The following is an 18227-nucleotide window of genomic DNA, read 5'->3' as shown; positions in this document are numbered from 1 at the left end:
ATTTACCGCAACAACAATTCCCCCGGCCACAACAATCCCCTGAACAACAACAATTCCCCCAACAACAATTCCCCCAGCAACCACCACAACAATTCCCCCAACAACAATTTCCAATACCATACCCACCCCAGCAATCACAAGAACCTTCCCCATACCAACAATATCCACAACAGCAACCATCTGGGAGCGACGTTATAAGTATCGGTGGCCTATGAAATGAAGAGATGTAATACTAGACGGGTGAATCATCGTTGTTAGTCAATGGAGGATAATGTAACGATGATAAATAAAGTGATGTGCACCATCATGTGTAACCCCGACCTGTACTAGTCCAAACATGGGAATAAAAGACAAATAAGTTCTTTTCTGAAGCACATTGCTGGCAATTATTACATTCATGCCATATTTTGATTTCCATCCCTAACTACAATCTCAATGTTATCCGATGTCTACTTATTTCAAATTGTTTCAAATTGAAGTACAATTAATTCGGGAGTAAGGACTAATTACAATTTAACATTTCAATGGAGAGTGCTACTTGTATACTGTTTTGTTAATTCCCCAAGGAGGAGAGGATGATGCAGTATAGTACAAATAAGTATTTCACTAAGTTAAGAATCAAGGTTATCAATCCAGTAGGTGAACCACACAAAACCTTGTTAACAGCACCTGCACACACAAAAGCAAACACTGACACCTAATGCAAATAAGAGGCTTGTCAATCCTCGTAGAGGTTATTTGCAATGATTAATTCTGATAGTGATAGATGGATAAACTAAAATACAAAATAAAAGTAAAGTAAATAAATTGCAGCTAGGTATTTTTTTGTTTTTTATATATGATAAAAGTACACCCAGGGGCCATAGTTTTTACTAGATGCTTCTCTCTTGATCGCAGAACATACGGTGGGTAAACAAATTGCTGTTGGGCAATTGATAGAAAAGCAAATAATTATGACGGATTCATGGCAATGATCATGTATATAGGCATCACATTCGATGCAAGTAGACCGACTCCTGCCTGCATCTATTACTATACTTCACCCATCGACCGCTATCCAGCATGCATCTAGAGTTTTAGGTATAAAATAGAGTTACGCCTTAAGCAAGATGACATGATGTAGACAAAGTAAATCCAAGCAATATGATTAACCCCCATCTTTTTATCCTTAATGTCAATAATACAAATATGTGCCATGTCCGTTTCTGTCACTAGGATTGAGCAACACAGGATTGAACCCATCACAAAGCACCTCTCCCACTGCAAGATAAACCAATCTAGTTGGCCAAACCAAATCGATAGATTGGAGAGAAATACAAAGGTAAAATAATCACGCATAAACGAGTTCAGAGAAGACTCAAATATCCCCATGAATCATCTGATCATAAACTCATAATTTATCAGATCCCAGCAAACACACCGCAAAAGAAGATTACATTGGATAGAACTCCAAGAACATTGAGAAGAACTTTGGATTGAAGATCAAAGAGATAGAAGAAGCCATCTAGATTCTAGCTATGGACCCGAAGGGCTGTCGTAAACTACTCACAAATCATCGGAAGTGTTGGAAATTTGCCCTGGAGGCAATAATAAAATTTTTATTATTATATTTCCTTGTTCATGATAATCGTTTATTATCCATGCTATAATTGTATTGATTGGAAACTGAAATACATGTGTGGGTACATAGACAAATAACGTGTCCATCGTGAGCCTCTACCATACTAGCTAGTTGATCAAAGATGGCCATGGTTTCCGGGTCATGGACATGAGTTGTCATTTGATAACGTGATCACATCATTAGGAGAATGATGTGATTGACAAGACCCAAACTATGAATGTAGCATATGGTCTTGTCAAGTTTATTGCTATCGTTTTCTGCATGTCAATTATCTGTTACTATGACCATGAGATCATGAAACTCACTGACACCAGAGGAGTGCCTTGTGTATATCAAACATCGCAACGTAACTGAATGACTATAAAGATGCTCTACATGTGTCTCCAAGGGTGTCTATTGAGTTGGCATGGATCAAGACTGGGATTTGTCACTCTGTATGATGGAGAGGTATCTCAGGGCCCACTCGATAATACAACATCACAATAAGCTTGCAATCAATTTGACTAAGAAGTTAGCCACGGGATCTTGTATTACGAAATAGAGAGACTTGCCGGTAACGAGATTGAACTAGGTATGGAGATACCAATAATCGAATCTCAGGCAAGTAACATACCGATGGACAAAGGGAACTTCATACGGGATTGACTGAAACCTTGACATCGAGGTTCGACTGATAAAGATCTTCGTAGAATATGTAGGAACCAATATGGGCATCATGGTCATGCTATTGGTCATTGACCGTAGAGGTGTCTCGGTCATGTCTGCATAGTTCTCGAACCCGCAAGGTCTACACACTTAACGTTTGGTGACGATATAAGTATAGTTGGGTCATTATGGTGGTTACCGAAGGTTGTTCGGATTCTCGGATGAGATCCCCGACATGACGAGGAACTCCAGAATGGTCTGGAGGTGAAGATTGATATATAGGACGAAGGGTATCGGAGTCCGGAATTGTTCCAGCGGTACCGGGGAAATCGACCGAGTACGGAAAGGGGTTTCGGGGGGCCCCGGTAAGTGTTGGGGCGCTTCATGGGACAAGGGGAGGGAGCACACCGGCCCACTAAGGGGTTGTGCGCCCTCCACACCCAATCCCACCATGACAGAAGGGTTGGGGCAACCCCCTAGGGCTGCCTCCGCCTAGCTTGGGGGGCAAGCCACCCTAGGGTTTCCCTAGGGGCGCCCCGATCTATGGTGGTCACCGCCCCCTAAGGGAACCCATAGGGCATCCCCAGCTCCTCCCACTACTGGAATCTGGCACTTTGCCATCTGCCAAGGCTTTGCCATCTGCCAGCAGATGGCAAACAGTTTGTCTGAAACCCTGCTGGCAAACGCTTCTTTGCCATCTGCTGGCTGATGGCAAAGAGCCTGTGCATTTGCCATCAGCTGGCAAATGACAAAGCCTCTTAACAGGGTTAGCCCCGTTAGAAGGCTAACGACATACTTTGTCGTCTGCTAGCAAATGGCAAAGGTTGCATGCTTTGCTTTCTGCCAGCAGAGGGCAAAGAGCTTTGCCATCTGCTGGTAGATGGCAAAGGGCCCAAATAGGCCAGCCCAAATTTTACATGTAGATGACACGTGGCCTCTTTGCCATCTGCCAGCTAATGGCAAAGCTCTTTGCCATCTGCCAGTAGATGGCAAAGTGCCTATATTGCCCCATTTTTTTCTTATATCAATTCATTTTCACAGAAAATCAAACACAAATATATTTATATGACCAATATAGCATATTCAACACATATTACCAATAGTCATGAACACATATATATCGAACACATATCCAACACATGTTACCAATCGTAGCAAGTTTCATCCATACATATACATAGTTTCATCAATATTACACAGTTTCATCATAGGTAGCAAGTTTCACAAAGTCAAAACAAAAACTAAAGACAAGCACTCCATCAACCCAAGCTTCCGTGATCTGAAGCAAATCTACAAAATGGGAAAGAAGAATTAAAGTGTTTGCAGCAAATGATACAAATTTTAAAAGCAGATATTCAGAATCTTGTAAAGATAGATAGAAAGACGCATGAGATATATAGCAAGAAAATAGGCATGGCAGAAAAAACAAACATCCAATCTTCTGATGCAGATTTGGCAAGGACTCTCTAGCGGGAAAACTATTCCAATGGATGTGTGAACTCCTCACAACAGCAAGTCCAGTCTATAAATTATAACATGCAAACGGATTTACTAATAGGGGAAGTCCAGTAACACGTGTTGTAGTTACTCTCATTGGTGGATTCAGTATATTATAGTTTTTGCTGCATAGAAATCTAGTTCATTCATAAAAAAGATTCCAACACACCATCAGTAAAGAAACGTCATACATAGTTCTGAGGCTGCCTTGCCTCGTCCTGAATTTGACCCATAAATAGCTTAGAGAGACAATTGTAAATATATTGGGTAGGAGAAATTACCAAGGTGACTGTTGCTGTTGTTACTATTTCCGGCAAAAGGGCATGAGCATCAACAACAGCCACTGACTAATTATTCCTTCTCCAGCAGTACATAACTGTGAGGCACGCTTGTAATACGTAATCCCCAGTTTCAGCCATAAACTGCTATGAAGATAAAACTATAGATTCAGTGAGTGGATAGGCGAGTATTTGCTGTAAGTATCAACCACGTCAACAGGCATGGATAATGCAAATGGCTGTGACGGATAAACTATTCATTCATAAAAAAGATTCCAACACACCATCAGTAAAGAAACGTCATACATAGTTCTGAGGTCTACCTTGCCTCGTCCTGAATTTGACACATAAATAGCTTAGAGAGACAACTGTAAATATATTGGGTAAGAGAAATTACCCAAGGTGACTGCTGTTGTTGTTACTATTTCCGGCAAAAGGGCATGAGCATCAACAGCAGCCACTGACTAATTTTTCCTTCTCCAGCAGTACATAACTGCGAGCTTGTAATACGTAATCCCCAGTTTCAGCCATAAACAGCTAGGAAGATAAAACTATAGATTCAGTGAGAGGATGAGCGAGTACTTGCTGTAAGTATCAACCACATCAACAGGCATGGATAATGCAAATGGCAGTGACGGATAAACTATTTCTTGTCCCGGCAGCCAAATGTGCTTGCCGCCATCTTCTGGGTGCGATTAAATTTGACTTTGCTCATGTGTGCATCATGAATCTGCCTGAAGGAAGCAGGAAGGCAGTCAGCAAGAGAGAGATAAATGAAGGAGGAGGAAGTGGTTGTACTGGCCGACGGCGTTGGCTTGAAAAGGGTGAAAGTTGTGTGAGGCAAAAAATTGCAGAGAAAGGATTTGTATATAGCATCTTCTAGAAATAATCTGCAGACAACACAACAACACTAATGTTACTTAATCTATAAAAATTATTTGCATATAACATTTTATTCTATAGGAAAACTAAACTACAAAAACAGTAGCTACTGTAACTGATAGTGTATAATATGTAATATATTGTTTCCTAAATTCACTACCTTTAGCATTGCTCTGAACAATAAGCTGATATCCTCTATATATAAATTAATACTTTTTCAACTATAAATCCCACAATTTATGAAAAGAAATAACCATTGCATAAGTATTTTTTAAACATAATCTCAAACACATGGCGGCAATGTCCAAGTTCTAGCAGTTAGATGCAGGGCCATGTTGCAAATGTTTTTCTGTTGCGCTAGGAGTAAAGAATGCACCTGAAGTCGATTTGGTCCTCATCAAGTTGTTGACAACGAAGTCAGGTTGCTGCCAGCACAGGCTGGGTGGGCATCTTGTCCTTGCAGCTCATACTGATGTTTCTCCTTGCAGCATTGTCCTACGCCATGATGAGTATAATACTATGAGAAGCCTGCCTAATTTGATTATGCCCATCTTGAGTAAATAACAAAGAAATTAATTGAAAATATAAATGGTTGCATCATAAAATAGATTCAAATGGTTCAGTTTACTTACAATTAACATTGTCACCGAGTGAAAAATCAAATTATATAAACGAGAACAGAACCTAAATAAATCAATCTATCCAAAAAGAACCGAACAATGGCTTCACTGAAATTCCAAACACACTGTTCGTACTTTGTTCTCCCATGCTAGAGTCGATAAATACAACATTCAGAAAAATAAAATATATTTATCTATCAGCTGGTCAATTTTTTTCTATTGGAGTAATTGTTCGTTTTGATAAGAAAGAGGACCTTTTAGGGTTATCAGATGACCAATCCTGCCATATCAAAGCAAAGAACTGAAGTGGCCGCAAAATAAAGATGCAATCCCAACTCCCAGGGAATCTTAATCTTTGTATTATTAATCAGTAGGTGTAGCTAGTCCCTTTACATGGCACCGTTATTGGTAAGGGGAAACAATGCTTATGATGCTGTCAGCTGTTGGATGTTAGGTGTTTCTTTCTGCAAAATCTGAAAATTACACTAGAAAATCATGTCATCGAAGTGTCATAATACTCATAAATAAGATAAGTACAAAGGGTTCTTGTATGAAATTGGTCAACCTAAAGACTGGGAGATAATCGCTGGTAGAATCCTGAACATTCACTATAACATTGTAGTAAACAGGACAAGAGAGATTGACCTGCCTCACCCCTTGCTCAATAACTTCTATAATTCATGTTCTATGTCTTCACTGTAATAGTATCAGCCTACAAAGGTAATACTTATAACATCAGGAGATATAGTTGGTAAAGCATATAAAAAATATAGAAGAGGGTAAACATGACAAAGTTCATGCAGGACAGTACTTAATTTGATGCCAAATAATCAGTCCTTCGGATCTTTCTTTTTAAACAATACATTCAACAGAAACTTGGCAAGTCACATTACATGAGCTTTGACTAACAGGGATGAAATAAAACAGTAACCACTTTGCCAGTTTAAGTTTAACTTTTAAAAGTGAATAAACAAAGCACGATGTTGTCAAGGCTCCACGGTAAATTAGTAGTACTGATTTGTTTTTCCAAATTCCTAGTTCCTACCAGTACAAAGATTACATAAGCACTGGGAAGTGGCTTGATCGATTACGATTATAGAACAACAGCCACGAATTCTGGCTAATATGCGATGAAGCATAATTCAGCAAATGGCAGGGAGGACCAATGGTAGTGGTAACTCTGGAGCCTCCTTGCAGCCCGTATGGGCCGTATCAGGTCGCCGTGGAGGAAAGAAAGGAAACCAGCAGTACATAGCTTGAATTCGACCTTGTATCGAGCATCCAAGCATTAGAATCTATAAATTAGACAAAGAACAAATCTGTACATGGGATAACATTGGACCGGAGTACAAAGTATGTAGTATAATATTGGTGAATGGTCAAATAATTGCTCAGGGGAGCAGCAAGAGGTACTGTATAGATTGGAAACATAGAAACCAGTGGATCACCTTCCAAATGGTTAATTCCTAAACTTTCTAATCCAACAGAACACCTGCATTTTTTGTGAGCACAAAGAACAGTATCAGTAAACAAAACAAATTCTAAAAGTGAAGGTTGGGGGAAGAGGAGGTGCATCAAACAGAGACAATTGGAACGAACTGAAGACCTGAACATCACCCATCGCTGCTGGAGATTGGTTTGCAAGAGTGAGGAGATTGGGAAAGGAGCAGCGGCCAGTCTGGGTTGTCCATTAGCCGTTGGATCAACTGGAAGAACCAAAGATACCAAGCAGTACGTCGCTAGAATTCCAACCTGGAGAGAATCTGTAATCATTTGAAACTATGAATTAGACGGAGGACATGTCAGTACATATTTAGATAGACAATAACTGAGAATTGGAACAAGCACATCACCTTAAACCAAACAGAGCTGGAACCTAAGCAACACCCATCACCTTGCTTTTGGACTGTGGTTTGCGAAGCTGAGCAGAGTAGGAAAGGACCAGCTGCAAGTTTGGGATTTTATAGGCTGGGGTGAATATACAGAGAATACGATTAACCTCTCAATTACAGGATTAACCTCGCAATCAATCAATTGGCATGAATAGCGATGAAACTGACCTTCCCGGAGCGTCGATTGGCATTAATGGCCCGATTAATCATCGTTCACGATTGAATCTCATGCCTGTTGGCCGCCGCACCCCAACCAGCTCCACCGCTGGCGCCCGTGCCCCATCCGGCCACGCCGCTAGGGTCCGTTACCCATCCGACCGCGCCGCTAGGGTTCGTGCCCCATCCGGTCGCGCCGCTCGCGAGGGTCACCGGAGGAGCAGCGAGGCGAGCTCGGGACGGGCCTCCATGGCGGCCTCCTGGCCTCCTGGCGGCGGGGTACGTCTGCGGGGGAGAGAGATGGGTGAGGGAGTAGGGGAGGAGAGGAGAGAGGGCGGTGGCGCAGGGGCTCACCATAGCTTGGGAGCGTCGCTCGGGCATCACTGGCGTCGGGGCTAGCTCCTCTGAGACATGGGGTCGCAGCTCCTTGAAGAAGGCACGTCGGACGGCGGCGAAGATGGGATCCGGTGGGAAATAGACCGGGCTGATGGGGGCGGGGCGGTGGGCGGCCTGGATCCGGAGCAGCGACCGACGGGGACCGGCGCGGCCGACCTTGATCCTTGGGGTGGCGGGGGGCGACCGGCGGGGAGGCGCAACTGGTCGGTCTTCTCCCTCGCGGTGGGGCGGGAATGGACCGGCGGGATGGCCTATCCTCCGGCCATGTAGGGGAAACCGATGGCGGCGGCGACCGGTGAGGGCGGCGGCGGCGACCGGTGAGGGTGGCGGGGAACCCTATCCAGCATGCACGGGAGTGGGCTAAGTCTGATTCGGGGTGGCTGGGGTTTTTTTAGGGAGGCTGGGGGTTTTCTTTTCTTTATTTTTTCACTCTTTGCTTTTTTTTAGGAAGGAGAGAGATAGTCCCATCTCTTTGTCATCTGCCAGCAGATGGCAAAGAATCTTTGCCGTCTGCTGGCAGATGGCAAAGAGGTGGGGCTGGTATGCCGTTACACTCTTGACGGCCACAGGATTTGCCAACCTCTTTGCCATCTGCTGGCAGATGGCAAAAATTGGCTGATGGCAACCATGTTCTTTGCCGTTTGTTAGTTTTTTGCCATCTGTTTTTTATAAGCAGATGGCAAAGATGTTCTTTGCCATCAGCTGACAGATGGCAAAGAGCTGGCTGATGGCAAATTCCCTGTTTCCAGTAGTGTCCCTTCCCCTATATATATAGGGATAGAGGGAGGGCAGACAGACCCGTCTGTGTCATGTCGCTGCCTGTCCTCTCCCTCGTAGTCCTTCTCCTTCCGCGTAGTGCTTAGGGAAGCTCTGCTGAAATTCCTCCACCACCACCGCCGCCACGCTGTCGTGTTGTTGGAGGACTCGAACTAATACTTCTCCATTTCTCGCTGGATCAAGGAGGTGAAGGCATCATCAAGCCGTGCGCGTGTTGAACGCATAGGTGCCGTCCATTTGACACTAGATCAGGAGTTTGCGGGACGGATCATGATTGGATCGCGAAGACGTTTGACTACATCAACCATGTTTCTTAGCGCTTCCTCTTGGTGATCTACAAGGGTATGTAGATGCAATCTCTCCTCTCGTAGATGTTCATCTCCTAGATTGATGTTGGTGAGTGTAGGAATTTTTTTGTTTCCCATGCAACTTTCAACAACAGTGGTACCAGAGCTAAGGCTATGCGCAGATGACATCATGGGTAGAACACAAAGGAGTTTATTGGTGTTGATATTCAGATTGCTTCCTTCCTTGGTTTTTTCTTAATTTAGCGTAATTGTGGGATGAAGCGGCCCAGACCAACTTTACATGTCCACGTACATGAGACCGGTTCATTCGACAAACATGTGACTTTGTTGCATAAGATGGTTGGCTGGTGTCTGTCTCTCGCACCTTAGTTGAATCGAATTCGATGAAGGCAGTCCTTGTAGAAGGTTAAATAGCAACTTCCATATCACCGTTGTGGTTTTGCATAGGTAAGAACCGTTCTTGTTAGATACACATAGCAGCCATGTAAAACATGCAACAACAAATTAGACGACGTCTAACTTGTTTTTGCAGGGTATGTTGTGATGTGATATGGCCAAAGACATGTTGAAATATATTTTGATGTATGAGATGATCATGTTTATAATAGTTTGTGTTTACTTGCATGTCGATGAATGTGACAACCGGCAGGAGCCATGGGGTTGTCTTGAATTATTGTATGACCTGCGTGTCAATCATTAAGCGCTATGTAATGCTTTACTTTATCACTAAACGATAGCAATAGTAGTAGAAGCATGGTTGGCGTGACAACCTCGATGGTAACACGATGATGGAGATCATGATGATGGAAATCATGGTGTGATGCCGGTGACGGTGGAGATCATGTCGGTGCTTTGGAGATGAAGATCAAAAGCACAAGTTGGTGGTCATATCATGTCACTTATGATTTGCATGTGAGGTTAATCAGCCTCGGTATGAATGGCATATTTTCTAATCTTTCTAATCTTCAAGCGCATTGCATCCATCTTGATCTTGTGATCATCGACGACATCCGCAACATGCAACTCCAATATCATCTTCTCCTCCTCAATTTTTCTAATTTTTTCCTTCAACAAATTGTTTTCTTCTTCAACTAAATTTAACCTCTCGACAATAGGGTCGGTTGGAATTTCCGGTTCAACAACCTCCTAGATAAATAAAATCTATGTCACGTTGGTCGGCATAATTGTCATAAACAATAAATGAACCAATAGTTATGAAAAGATAATATATACCACATCTGAATCATAGACAGGACGAGGGCCGACGGGGGCGGATACCAAAACCATCGCACTATATAAGATGCAATAATAAAAGTAAGAAAATTATACAAGTATCTATATAAATATACAAGTAAGATTTTTTTTCCTTTCAGAAAGAAGATAAGAACAAGAGGCTCACCACGGTGGTGCCGGCGACGAGATCGGCGCGGGCGATGGACGGCGGTGAAGACGGGGACGGGACGTGACGGACCGCTAAACCTAGACAAATATTGAGGAAAATGGAGCTTGGAGGTCGAGCTTGGAGAGGAGAAAGCTTAAGTAGTGTGGCTCGGGCATTCCATCGAACAGCTCGTGTGCATAGGAGGTGAGCTAGAGCACCACAAAGCTCTCCCCTCGCTGGCCACGAAAAATAGAGCACTGGGAGTGCTCTGCTCGCGGGCGAGGGGTAGATATAGGAAACTAATTGGTCCCGGTTCGTGCCACGAACCAGGACTAAAGGGCAGCCTTTGGTCCCTGTTCACTACACCAACCGGGACCAATGGTTGTGGGCCAGGAGCGAGGCACATTGGTCCCGGTTCGTCCCCCCAAACGAGACCAATAGGTCCAGATGAACCGGGACCAATGGCCCACGTGGCCCGGCCGGCCCCCGGGGCTCACGAACCGGGTCCAATGCCCCCATTGGTCCCGGTTCTGGATTGAACCGGGACCAATGGGCTGACCCGGCCTGGACCATTGCCCCCTTTTCTACTAGTGATAGTGCTAAACCAGAGTTACCAAGCAAATAAACTATATATATAGGTCGTCCCCTTGGACTTTTGTTCCTGAATGCATGATCCATCCAAGCGCGTTGACATGGATTTTGTTGATGAATGACCGACACAGGTTTTCTCATTCATTAGGATGTTCTAAGGATATCCATATTTGAACTAACTAAACACTTTCTTTCATGTCGATTCCTTGCATGGACTTTCTCAGCAAGATGAAGTCGGTGAAACGCTTTCACTAGCATTGATCCTGCTGCCCTCGAGCTGTTCATTGGCGCTGGCCGATGCAATGGTGGTGAGGGAAAGGATGGGGATGTGTCTTTATGGTGAATTGCTCTTGACTACTTCTACTTGCCTTTGATGTTTCTATTTGTGCTTTGTACTTGTGATGATCTTTGCGGCACAAGTCCATTTATGGCATAACCTCTTGCCGTCTTTGCATTTTTTTTATCTTTTTGTTTTGGACGTGATGGGTTGTGGACATCTCATTATGTAGATGTCGGATTGCAGTCGGTGTGGTTGTACCAGCTTGGATGGGATGATTGAATGAAATTCCAGCTAGCGATTATTTTTTTCATTCGTTTTCCAATTTTTTTGCATGCATGCTTCTGAAATGGATCATTTTGTATATTCTGTCAGGTTGCACTAGCCACAAGTTTAATATAGGATTGATCATCAAAATTTGTTTGGCTAGTTGTGCAAAAGATAGTATGTTTGTCACGAAAGCATGGTGCTTGGTATTTTATTTTGAGAAAAAACTGACTCACCTTTTTCACTTTACATGTCAAATCCTTATCAAGGTTTCATTCTTTTTTGCGGCAGAGGGTTGGAACTTTCTACAGTTTGTGTAGAGCTAAGTATGTGAACTTTGTACAAGATAATTAGTAAAGCTTTACACATGGAGTTTTTTTCTGGAACCAACTTTGTTGTGTTTTCTGAAGTGATAAGACGAAGTGGAATTCGTAGAGTGACACGACGCGTCAAATTCTCCTCAAGGCGAGAAGAACTGTACTCCAAAAGTTGAACCATTTCACTTAATTTTAACGAGTTTACGGATGTTTGATGACAGACATGCAGAGACGGTAAGAGCGAGGTCTTTTATTTTCTAGATCATGGAAGAACATATAATTACCGCAACAACAATTGCCACAACAACAACAATTTCCCTAGCAAAACAAACAACAATTCCCCGAACAACAATTTCCCATACCATACCCACAGCAGCAACCATTCCCCCATCAATCATAACAACCTTCTCCACACCAACAACCAACTGGGAGCGATGTTATAAGTATCACTGGACGATGAAATGAAGAGATGTAATACTAGACGGGTGAATCATCGTTATTAGTCGATGGAGCATTTAATGTAACAATGATAAATAAAGTGATGTGACCATCATGTGTAACCCTAACCTATACTAGTTCAAACATGGGAATAAAAGACAAATAAGTTCTTTTCTAAAGCGTATTGCTGGCAATTGTTACATTCATGCCATATTTCGATTTTCATCCCTATCTACAATCTCAATGTTATGCGCTATCTACTTATTTATGAAGTGTAGTATTATGAACATAACATACTTAACGTGTGTGAAACTTGGTCCAAATTAAAGTACTATTAATTAGGGAGTAAGGAGTAATTGCAATATAACACTTCAATGTAGAGCTCCATGAGTTTGTAACCATCTTATCTGACATGCATCTACATCAAACTAGGTGTTTATGTTTTCCACGAACTCCATGCCAGATTTCATTGTTCATTTATAGTGAGAATAATTGATTACTTATGCACTTTTCGCCTTTGATGTTCCATTCACAAAATGAGTTTAAGTACCAATTATCTACAATAACAATCTTAGCGGGACAAAAAGTATCCTCTCACAAATCATGACCCATCAAACAAGGTTCTAAATTTGAAGGAAAATGACCCCCTCAACTTGAGTCAAAAATCATAATTTGCATACAATCAACTGAAATCATAATGGGCTTCCTCAGCCCTCCACTCGATACACACCTACGTAGGGAGTCCACCAATGCCGAGTCAAACAACAAGTTGTGGAGGCGGACATTATCACCCATAAACATGAAATAAAACAAAACGCAATACAGCCCCAAAAGCACTACGCTCCTAGGGCCAGAAAAAGCTTGATGATCTGCAAGTGCACATGGTTTATTTTTCACCTATTTAAGTATGAGTATAAATCCCACAGGGAATACATGAATTGGACTTTGTCCCTAAGAGACACTTATTGTAATGTGCCTGCATCTTAGTTTTCGACACAAAGCAAGTGAACGGCGAAGATTATATTGACTTCTAAGTTTAGTGCGAACAAAAGTAAATAACCCAAAAGAACTAAAAAAGCATAGCAGAATGAATAAAGATGTGGAACAATGGAGGATTGAGTCATTCTCAGGGACACCATAATTCCCATTGCAGTGTGTCTAAGGTATCATATGCCACTTCGTAATTCTAAGCTAGATACTTGAGTCACTCTTAATATTTGTCATTGGGCGTATCCGGGTACACAATATGTTATACTCGAGGTGTACTCCATACCATGCAGGCCATCACTTTAGCTTCCCCACTCTACTTCTCACTACGGTAATTAAGGGTTTCCCCGTGGAAGCTGCCTTATTGAGGACTCTCTATTATTCCCCTAGCAGTTGCAAAGGCGAGGTAGAGAGTCTTTTACTCTCACCTCAAGTTACCTCAACATCCTAACCTTTACAACCTCGATGATATGCCTCGTGGCCTTGCGATGGAAATGGCGAGTGGGGCCCCTTCACAAAATTCATGAATGCTTTTAAAACAAACATTCAGTAGAGAATCTTATACCCTAATTAACATTTCAGCTCCTATACATACCATGGTTCGTCCATATCCCTGAAAACTGAGGAAACAAATCACACATGGAGACGACAAACATCGTGCGAATAGTGGAAATAGTGGTGGTAAACATGGATGAATCACACAGATAATACATGTATGGATCCACATGGGTTTGGTATTACAATGCGATGGAGGTGGATGATGGTAAAGATGACTGATGCTGACATCCCCTTGCACGAGGTGGTGGTGATAGTGATCTCCTCCTTTCCTTAAACCTGCAAGCAAACTTTAAAAACAACATCTTGGAGAAAACAGGAAAAAAAATTGTGCAGACATGGTAAAACCTAGCAAATCCTACTGTGTAGGCAGGCATGTGATAGCCATGGCAGTGTGGATCTGGCTGACAAGTTGTGACAATCGGCACAAGGCGATGGTGGCAGTTCTCCCTCTTCTGAGCGCGACAGCTAGTGATGGTGGGTTTCGGCGGTCTCTCTCACGGGCGTGGAGACATGACAATGGGCGGTGGATGGTGGCCATGGTTTTGGCTGGTGGCGGTGGATCTAGGCGGGGGGTGTCAATGGAGAGGTGGGGTTAGCATTGGTGCAGCTGCTCAGCAACGGGAGTTGCCATCTGCTCTAAGCGGGCCCCCTCTTGATCGGGCGGCGCCCGCCTTGTCTGGGTGCGTATGTAGGCAGCGGGCTAGTGACGCAGACTAGCCACCAGGCATGGATTTTGATATGGTCGTCCTTGTCGGGGTTGGTTTCTCATCACATGAGGTTCGGTGCGTAGTCTCCTTGGAGTAGGATTTCTCTGCTCTGGGTCGCTGCCAGTCAAGCCAAGGTGGATGCTTGAAGCTAGGTTGGGGGAGGCACCTCCACACGTTGTAGCGTCGGTGATGGTTCATGGATGTGGTGGTCAGGCATACATTGTGTCGGCTGGCGGACCAGTGCCTCAGTTCACAGACTTGGCGTCTGAGCTAGCCTCGACAATGGCCGTCGGCAGTCACTGGCTGGTGACTGATGCCGGGCTTTACCTGCCATGATTTGTGCATTGCGAAGCGAGCCAGCTTGGGTGCTGCTCGGTGGTGATAGTTGTGTTAGCATTGCATTCATGAGCAGATCAGTGTCAGAGAACACGGACATGGCGTCGTGTGAGCTCGCCTGACCAAGGGCTCGAGGTTGGCTCGCCGGTGGCCCCCCTAGTCCATGGAGCATTGGCTGGGGATGCAGGTGTGGGTGCGTCCTATGGTGGAGGCGCCTAACCAAACATTGGGACATAGGCTAGGGTAGGAGTAGATGGAGTGTTGTCTCTCTTCCTACCATGGTTGGTTGCATTGTGATGTGAGTGGTGTATGGTATCTCGCGACAGCGATACTGGGTTGGCGTCCCCTGATGGCGGGCCACATGGTTGCTCTTGGGCGGGCATTATTCCGGTTGTGGTGGCTCCCCTCCCGGGTTGTGTGGGCAACGGTAGGTGTTGCGGTTATAAACTCAGACGTGCCTTCTCTTTCGGAGGGGCAGCGTCCTAATCAAGATCATGGGATTGAACATCGCGGCGCTACTCTTGAGGACCTCATGGTGGCACGGGTGAGTTGCCAAGCGAAAGCTCCATGCCTGGGCACCGCCACCGACGACACTCATGGGTGTCGCGCTCTTCTTGAAGACGTTGTTGTGCTTCTTCTCTCCGTGTCAGGTCTCCAGGTGTAGACCTTTGTCCGGTATGGACTTGGCAGCGGCGACGCTCTATGCCATTCTCCCTCTTGGGGGCGTTCTCGTGGAGCTTTGGTGTGCTAGTCCGTAGCGTGAGGATGTTTAGTTCTTTCGGTGCTTGTTGCTGGTAGCGTAGTCGTGTGCGCGTGTGCGTGATATCTCAAGATCGGCTTTGTAGGGGCTACCTCACCATATTGTATCGTTCGGCCGTGTACATCTTTGGATATTGCTTTATTTATAAAGCAGTGTGAAAGCCTGTTTCGAGAACAACGAAAACAATAGCAACAACAAACAAACCAACAACTTCAAAATAATTTTTCTTTTCAAATTTCACTTGTTTAATTAACTACATTCAAAGAACTTTCTACAGTTTTTTTAGAGAAGGACAACCTATGATTTGCTAGCTAGCTAGTTAGGTATTTTAACACAACATTAATAGCAAGGAGAAGGAGATGAACTGTTCACAGCCAGGCAGGCAGGTCTCGCTGGCTTTTTCCTGTATCATTGGCTACTCCTACTTCCTTCTCTGACAAAGACCTGTTCTGAATCTGTAATACTGATTCATAGTGATGATGGTGGATCGACTATAGACCTTTACTAATCCATGTACAACAAAAATTACGACGTACAAGGTTAAAAATCCAAGGGTCAAACCCTAGTCAATCGATCCGGCAAATTCTACACGAATCTGGCATGACATCCAGTGCGATTAACATGAGTTTCAATTATAATTAGCCTCCACGAAGCTGCATGGAGGAGGATGTAATCGTGTTTTGTTTCCTTGTCTGAAACTTCACTTTCCATCAATCTGAAAATAAGTGGTAGAGGGTAAAGGAATGAAAAAAAACATATGTAGAGGTTTTGCAACAGCTAAAGCCACACACACAAAAACATTAGTATGCTAGCTGGTCCATGGCATTGACAAGTCAATTGATTCGATGCAACCATATGTATGAATAATATGGCCAAGGATAAGAGAAGTAAAAAATATAAATATACTGATAGGCTCTTCTTTTGTTCACGTGTGCATGTTGCATGAGCCAAGTGTATCGGCATTATGGCTTGTGTTTGCTACATGACGGCGATAGGCCAGTTCCCATTCAGTCAGGCATGATATGTCCTAAATTCATTTATTCACGTATCGTGTAGAAGGAGAACTTATTTCATTTCTTTTTTGTAGGTTCCTTGCTTACAAGAAAATAGAAAAAAAGACACTTATATAATTACCAGACAAAATCAACTGTATATTGCTCTATCTTTCCTCTTTGTTCTGTATCAGTATCAACAATCATAGTACTAATAGCTTCCTATACTGGTGGTAATAAATTCAATAAAAGAAACCTAGAAACTATATGAACAACTTGAAACAATATGTACAAACTTAGATTAACCAACGAATGAAATACAAAAGAAATGTTCATGTCTACGTGGAGTGAATCAATCAAGCCACGCAAAGCCCTAATACTTTGTTTTCTATTAGTAACTCATATGACAATACAACCACTCCATATGAAAAGGTAATACGATGAGTCATCTATGCTTATCCATCTTACATATATATTGTACAAAAAATATAAAGTTAGTTCAGAAAAAATTGTGTATAGAACAATCTTCGCATTAATAGTGTGATCTATCTCAATGACACACACAAGATTACAAACTTTGTTCCCTTAAGTATGCCAATCTGGATACGCCTAACAACATATAGAACATGACAAACTAACTCGGAGCAAGGGACAAAATCTAGATCAATGTTTGAAGTGTAAAGTGAATACGATGAGTCATTTGTCGTTATCAAGCATTCCATACACCTAGATGATATGTGCAAGAACAATCAACTATGAAGAACAATCCAAAATCACACTAGTAAGTAGTGCCATGAAACACAACATACCAAATTATTAGGTAATCGATAAGCTTAAGAGCACTTTTTCAAGAAGCGAGTGTGAAGATTACAAACTTAGTTCCCTTAAGTTATGCCAATCTGGATATACCTAACAACATGCAGAACATCACAAGCTAAATCAGAAAGACGGACAAAATCTAGATCAATATTTGAAGTGTAAAGTGAATACGATGAGTCATTATGCGTTATCAAGCATTTGATACACCCAGATGATATGAGAAAGAACAATCAACTATGATGAACAATCCAAAGTCACGCTAGTAAGTAGTGCCATCAAACACAACATACCAAATTATTAGGTCGATAAGCTTAAGAGCACTTTTTCAAGAAACGAGTGTGAAGATCAAAAACAAATGTGCGATGCCAGCTATAAATACGACTACACCATGAGGGTCTCTTCCATCATCTAACCTTCAAGGACCTAGCGTTGAAATACCAAAGCCAAGTGAGCAATAGTAAACACAAATCAAACATGAAGACCTTCATCATATTTGTCCTCCTTGCCATGGCGATGAACATCGCCAGTGCCAGTAGGCTGCTAAGCCCTAGAGGCAAGGAATTGCATACTCCACAACAACAATTCCCCCAACCACAACAATTCCCCCAACAACAAATCCCCCAACAACATCAAATCCCCCAGCAACCACAACAATTCCCCCAACAACAACAATTCCTCCAACAACAACAAATCCCGCAACAACAAATCCCCCAACAACATCAAAT

The 18227-nt window shown here is 43.0% G+C and overlaps 1 long non-coding RNA gene and 1 pseudogene across 20 annotated transcripts; one reads left to right on the top strand and one right to left on the bottom strand.

Moving 5' to 3' along the window:
* LOC119299003 overlaps nt 1-366 on the top strand; it is a 1488-nt pseudogene extending 1122 nt beyond the window's left edge.
* A 3132-nt stretch (nt 367-3498) lies between these two features.
* LOC119315299 lies at nt 3499-8367 on the bottom strand. 20 transcript variants are annotated; one of them, XR_005152733.1, is made up of 10 exons: nt 7946-8365; nt 7604-7876; nt 7397-7488; nt 7150-7306; nt 6635-7035; nt 6189-6255; nt 5300-6016; nt 4439-4931; nt 4045-4185; nt 3499-3556 (listed from the first exon to the last, which is right to left on the bottom strand). It is a non-coding gene; the product is annotated as an uncharacterized LOC119315299 (long non-coding RNA). The 20 variants fall into 20 exon arrangements; XR_005152729.1 differs by having other exon boundaries at nt 5300-5418; nt 7946-8362; XR_005152746.1 differs by having other exon boundaries at nt 5300-5418; nt 6992-7035; nt 7946-8361.
* Nucleotides 8368-18227: the final 9860 nt, after the last annotated feature.

This window comes from Triticum dicoccoides, chromosome 1B (genome assembly GCF_002162155.2).
Source record: "Triticum dicoccoides isolate Atlit2015 ecotype Zavitan chromosome 1B, WEW_v2.0, whole genome shotgun sequence".
Lineage (NCBI taxonomy): Eukaryota > Viridiplantae > Streptophyta > Magnoliopsida > Poales > Poaceae > Triticum > Triticum dicoccoides.
Note: the sequence above shows the minus strand (reverse complement) of the source record. Positions and strands in the feature narration are given on the sequence as shown.